The sequence below is a fragment of the Balaenoptera musculus genome, chromosome 4 (assembly GCF_009873245.2).
Source record: "Balaenoptera musculus isolate JJ_BM4_2016_0621 chromosome 4, mBalMus1.pri.v3, whole genome shotgun sequence".
In the NCBI taxonomy this organism is placed as follows: Eukaryota; Metazoa; Chordata; class Mammalia; order Artiodactyla; family Balaenopteridae; genus Balaenoptera; species Balaenoptera musculus.
This window is the reverse complement of record NC_045788.1, coordinates 144,415,099-144,421,578: the sequence shown is the minus strand read 5'-3', so window position 1 is coordinate 144,421,578 and position 6,480 is coordinate 144,415,099.

The window sequence follows — 6,480 nt, the reverse complement described above, 5'->3', positions numbered from 1 at the left end:
CTCTCACATCACCCCAGCAGTGACAGTGGTACCTCTCCCCCAGCTCACACCTATGTGGGGGAGGCTCTGTCGACCAGGTGCAGAAGGAGGGAAAGGTCTGAGCTTGCTTTACAGTGCAGTCAGCTCAGTACGGGGGCAGGCTGAAAATGGATGGCGGCTGCACTCTGCCAGAGGCAAGGGCATCTCTGAAGGCAATGGAGGAGACAGCTGCCCAGTGGGCAGTGCTCCAGGCACTTGGCCATCCACTCTGTGGGGAAGGAGGTGTGGCCAAGATGAGAATATGTACAGATTCCCAGGCAGTAGGCACTGTATTGTTGTCTGGTCAGGAACCCAGAAGGAAAAGACCGCAGGATCAGGGATGAGGATTTTGGGCTAGAGGCATGTGGATGGACATTTGGGAGTGGACACGAAGTGTGAAGATTTTTGTATCACTCGTTAACACCCACCAGGAAACACTCACCACAGAAGAGGCTCTGTGACTCGGCCAGTAGATACCAGCAAGTTTTCACTATCAGTTACCCCAGAACCAGGGTGATGGGCACACAAGTGGAATGAGCACAGGGCAGAGATGCAGGCCATAGTGGAGATGGACCCTGCAGTATGCATACTCACTTCCAAGGAAGATTCAGCTACCTCTGAATGTCCAAACTGCCAGCAACAGAGAACAGCACTGGGTTCCCGTTATTCTTCAGGAGACAACAGACTACTTGGTGGTAAGTCAGCCACATTGGGCTACGTCCATCCTGGGAGAGCTTGGTGAATAGATACTCCAGGCACAGTTTCACCTGCTCACAAGGCCTCAGCCCACACGGTCCCCAGGCATGGAATCTCATGAGCATAGCATTCAATCAGGGGGCCCACTTCACAGCGCAGGAGCGTGGGATTGGGCACATGACCATGGGATCCACTGCACCTCCCAGGGTCAGGCGGCCTCCCAGGAGGCTCGAACAGCTTTCTAAGGGCGAGCTGACGCACTGGTGAGGAGGCGACACTGAAAAGAGGAGTGTCCTCTTTCAGGATGCAGTGTCTGTGCTAAATCAGAGACACTTACATGGCGCTGTGTCCCCAGCAGGAAGAATATGTGGGCTCAGGAACTGAGGGTGTGAGCGGAAGTAGCCCCACCTACCATCGCTCCCTCTGGCCCATTGGAGGGTCTGGGGCTTCCTGTCCCTGCAACTCTGGACTCTACAGGGTTGAAGGTCCAGTCCCCAAAGGGTGCCATTGGACTAACAGGGCACATTGGATGGCTTATATCAGGGTCCAGCAGACGAGAAAAGGAGTCACCAGCTTGGCAGGGTGACTGGCGCTGATCACCAGAAAGCAGGACCACTTTCCCGCTATGGAGGCTGGGAGAGACACTTGTGATTCACTTGGGTGCCTCTAGGCAGTCCCTTTCCCAGTCCTAGTTGTGAACGGACTCATGGACAAGGGCTCAGACTCCTCCAGAATGAAGGCTTGAGTCACACCCCCAGGGAAGCCGGGGAGACCTGCGGGTTGAAGGCTGCCCAGCATGAGGGGACTCAGAAAGGACGGTGAAGGAGGGAGAGGACCAGGGTCTCTCATGGCCCTGAGACCTGCTGCAGCGATGGGGGCTGTGGTCCACCCCACTGACCCTTCCTCTGAGTGTCCCCCAGAAGTGAGGCCCGTGCAGCGCAGGGCAGGCGGCCATGGAGGGTGTGCTGGGGGAGCAGGGGTGACTGACCGCCCTCTGGCACCCTTTTTGGACCCCGTGGTGCCCTGGGATGCTCCAGCCCGACGACTCCGCTTGTGGGAACAGGTCGTTCCTGGGACGCACAGACTTTACAAAGGGGTGTGTTGGGCTCCAGAACCCTCCACCGCCTGCCCCCTCCTCCTCTTTCCCCCTCGCCTTCCCCGGCTCCTCCACCCTTCATCTGCCACAGATGTTTCCCCAGAACATCTCCTGCATCTTTTCTTGGTATCTGCTTCTTGAATGACGCTAACTAGCACCTCTTCTTTTTCTCGAATGGTAGCGTTTTTTATTAAGGGCAGCGATTTTCTTTGCTCGGTGTTTTTGCTGGAAATACATCTAAGTGGTGCATGGCTTACAGTCATGTTAGGACTCAGATGGGCCCTGCTCGAGATTGAAGTGTGTTCCCATCAGCTTTCCTCCACAGCCAGATGAAGGGAGGCAGGTTAACCGTGCGTTTCCGTGTGTAGGTTGAGATCCAGCATGCAGTGAGGGGGGCCATGGCAGCAGGAGCTGCAGACAGTTCTGGAAGGGAGCGGAATCTGTGCCACCGAGGGTTGCTAGTGCATGTACAGTCCTGAGGTCTCCCCAGCTGCTGATGTGACGCAAAGGCCGCCACCTCTCAGCAGAGAGCTGTCCCAGCTCTGCCCTCCCTCTGGCGCTGGGTCCTGGGCTGGGGTCACTCACAGGAGGAGAGCGTCAGACAGCCTCAGTGGGCCCTGCCTGGCTTGTCACTTACACAGAGACCTGGGCCACAGACAGCCTCTCCCTTGACTTTTAGCCTGAACACATTTTTAAGGGGGGTGGGGAATTTCTAGCCCAGCTAATTTAAAGGGCTTCTGGTTGGGAGAGTTAGATATTGCTTTTCAAATTACTATTTTGTTTGAAATTCTCTCCCCAAACTTTACTGTCAGCTGTAAAGTACTGTAAAATTACATTGTATTTATCTTTGTATGTATTCTCATTGAATGTATGGTAGGTGCTCAATAAGATCATGTTTAGCAAATAAGAATAAGGTAATCTGAGAGTCTCCTTCCTGCTTATCCAACCCGGCAGAGGTCTGGACTGAGCAATTACCAAAGGTGAGCCGGTGAGAGGAGGGCTACGAAGAGCCCCTGCACGAAGAATAACAAGACACTCGGAGTTTTTAGAATTGGTTTACGATCCTGTTTCCTTTGAATGTTAAATATTAAATTGTGCTGCTGAGAGGCCAAAGCAACAAATATTCTGACCCTGGAAACTACCGTGGAGGGGGAGCAAACTTCCATGCGGATCTGTGTTCGTCCTTGTGGTCGGCGTGGCCTGCACCACCCATCAGCGGTCTGTCGGCTGCCCTGCAGGAGGCCAGGAGCCCCTCAAGCTCTTGAGAGCAGAGACCTGGTCTCCTCCGTCCCTCCCATTCTCACCATACAAAGCCTTGCTCTTAGTAGGCGTTGAATAACCATTTGGTGAACTAATGAATAGAAGGGGCATTTGGTTGATATGCTAGTGTGTGTTAGGACAGTTTCTGTATCGTCAGAGTACATATTTGAGATTCAAAACTGGGTGGAAGTGTGAAATTCCTTATGTAGAACAAAAATAGAACAAGTCAGCAAAAACCGAATTAGTGAAGCAGCTGGTTCCTGGAGCCTGGGGCCATCTGGACTGCGCACGCAGCAGCCTTCCGCGGCGGGGACCAGCCAAACGGCGGGAAGGAGACACTGGCGCGCAGGACCGAGGGCTTTGCCACTGATTTGCCGTGTGGCCTTCTCTTTGCTCCTTAGCTGCTTCATTTTACAATGAAACAGTTGGAATACAGGAACAATATTTTCCTAGCAACCAAATTCTGTGATTTCCAGAGACAAGGAATCCTCAGCTTCAGGGAATAGAAAGCCTATTCCACCATCAAAAGCTCTGGTTGTTAGAAGGAGAAAAGGCAAGTGCTGTGAGCTGTGTTGCTCCTATATTTATACCACGAGCAGGGCTGGAAGATATGGGAGCAGGGGCCCCCCCACGCCGCCCTGATCTGGAGAGAACGCTGCTCCCAGTGGAGCAGCCACGGCCCTTTCCCCCTGGTGGCCCAGGAGACATTTGTCCAGCCGGCGCTGTGGCACAGCGTGAAATGGGGGAGAAGGAGTTAAGTGAGAGTTAGTTTGGATTTCTGGAGTCCAAGTCTTGCTGAGTTTCCAGCCCTAGGTGCCTGCTGGAAAAATGTAGCTGGGAGCCAGGTGACACAGCTGTGTGTGTGTTTGTTTTTGATGTTACCAGAGAAACAAGAGGGAAAAATACAAAAATAAAGTTTCCACAAAAACCCAAACTGACTTCAAAAAAGTCTGTGTGCATGCAGAAAGGAGAATCAGGCAGCCCAGCCTCCAATAAAAGTGCGCTCTGTCCTGCCTCGGCCGTCCCCACCCCGTCCCACCCTGGCACACTCAGACACGGGAAGCGGGAAAGCAAGTTGGCTTTTCCACGTGGGCCCCTCTGCCTCAGTGCCGGGAGCAGTGCCATGACGGGAAGTCACTCTCAGCCACGGTCAGGAGAGACACACTGCTCGGACTGTGAGTGTTAGATTGCTAAGTGGATTAAACGGAACCACCCGGCCACAGAGAGACACTGGGATGCTTTATTAAGTGGTATGAATAGGCGGGGAGGGATTGCTATTAGCAAGTAGACATTAGGAATCAGAGGACCGGAAAGGAGGAAGCTGTGAACTTAAAGAAAAGGCAGAACACCAAATGAGACAGGCCAGTGGAGCTGTAACTCACCTCACAGGACCTGACACCAGCTCTTTTGCAACGCAGGTCTTTCCAGAGTAGACGAGATGCCACGTACTGCCAGTGCCCTTTCCGTGGCGTGGAATGGGTTGGGACCAGTCTTCCTCTAACCAGGCCCCAGAGGAAAGGGCACTGCACACAGCGTGCCAGGCAAGCATGCCAGTGGGTAGATCTTAGCTCTGCTGCCAGCTGGTCCCTCTGGGCAGTCACTGGCCTCTTGTCTCCCTGTAAGATGGCTGCCCCCCGCCCCCGCATGTACATTTCCATCACTCCTGCACAACTACCGGCACCATCACTGATGCTTTCCAAGGAAGCGCTCCTCAGAAAGACTCAGACACAGTGCCTGGCCTCAAGGCACTTACCACGCAGATGGTTGGCTTAGGCTGGCTTGCTTCCTTCCTTCCAGATAAAATTCATCATTTTAACCATTTTAAAGTGTACAATTCAGTGGTGCTTAGTACAGTCCCAGCGTTTTAACAACCATCAACTCTACCTAGTTCCAGAACATTCTCACTACCCCAAAAGGAAACCTTGTACAGGTTAAGCAGTGCTCCCTTGACTGCTCCTCCCCCCAAGCCCTGCCAACGTGCTTTCCATCTCTATGGATTTGCTTCTGCTGGACAATTCATATACATTGAATCATATAATATGTGACTTCGGGCATCTGGATTCTTCCACTGAGCATAATGTTTTCAAGGTTCATCCACATTATCAGTACATTATTCCTTTTTTTGGCTAACATCCCATTGTGTGGATATACTATTTTAATTATCCATTCAACCCTCTGATGGACACTTGGGTTGTTCCCACCTTTGGGCTGTTGTGAATAATGCAGCAATGGCCACCCTTTCTTTTGCAAGTTTTGTAATATTAGCTTCACTTCTCCCCATTTGCTGTGCAAGGGAAGCAGAGATGGGCAGGAGGAATTATTTCACCCAGAACTGATTCTGGACAAGCGCCCAGGCAGGGCTGGAAGGACCCTCAGCACTCAGTGTACTTTCCACCACCAGCGAGGGGGTCCAAGGCTTGGGACCTACAAAGCTTCCCCGGGCTTCCCGGCTCAGGCCCATGTGACTTCCGGCAGGGGCGGGACTTCCCTCCCGGGACTTCCTTCCCAGAAGCCCGCCTGACCAGGGCCCACGTGACTTGTGACTTCTGGCAGGGGCGTGTGCTTCTGCTTCCCTGGGGAGGAGATGCCGGCTTCCTTCCAGGTGGGAGGCCTGCCTGCCCCGCCTCTTCTTGAGCGTATTTAGGGTCCGACGCCCCCTGGGTGGTTATGGGGATGTGCTTCTCCTAAGCTCTGCTCCCCTAATCTCAGGCCGGACACCGGGGCCACTTTTTGATGGTCCTGGGCAACACCGCAGATAAGGGTTGTCTCGGGCTTATTAAGGCCAGTAATTGAAAAGCAGCGAGAAAGGGTGATAAAGCCGCAGTGGGCTGTGCAGAAGAAGCGGGGAAAGGATCAGTGGATGGTTGATGGTGACATCATCAGAGCCTAGGGTTTAGCCTTGAAGAGTGGGACCCCTTATCCAAAGATTTAGGACAATTGTTGAGTGCTTGGTTGTTCCTCTGCGCCCTTCTCGTAGTTTAACTGATGATAAATTTCATAAACAAAGCGATGAGGGATTCATATTCTGAAAATGTTGGCCCCACTTGGCTCTCTTTCCTCCAAATTTGCATTTGCCTCTTTTGTAGACAGTATTTGAAACGAGCGGGTGAAGGGGGGACTGAGGGAATGTCACCTTAGCTCTCCTCAGTAGAACCTGCTACAGTTGGACTACTTACATGTTTCCTGTGTGGGGACCAGTTGTGTCTAGAGGACCATGCTTATTGACCAGAGTACACTTGCATTTTTCCGTTGCCATGGAGCTGAGTCATCTAATTTCACCCCTAGCACCCCACACTTGAAACCCAGATCTCAGACGACATACCATTCTGGAAAACCAGAACCAGAGTCCATGCTGTATACAGAGGGGTGATCACTACAGCTGGGAGTTAGGGAAATTCCTGCCTGGTTTG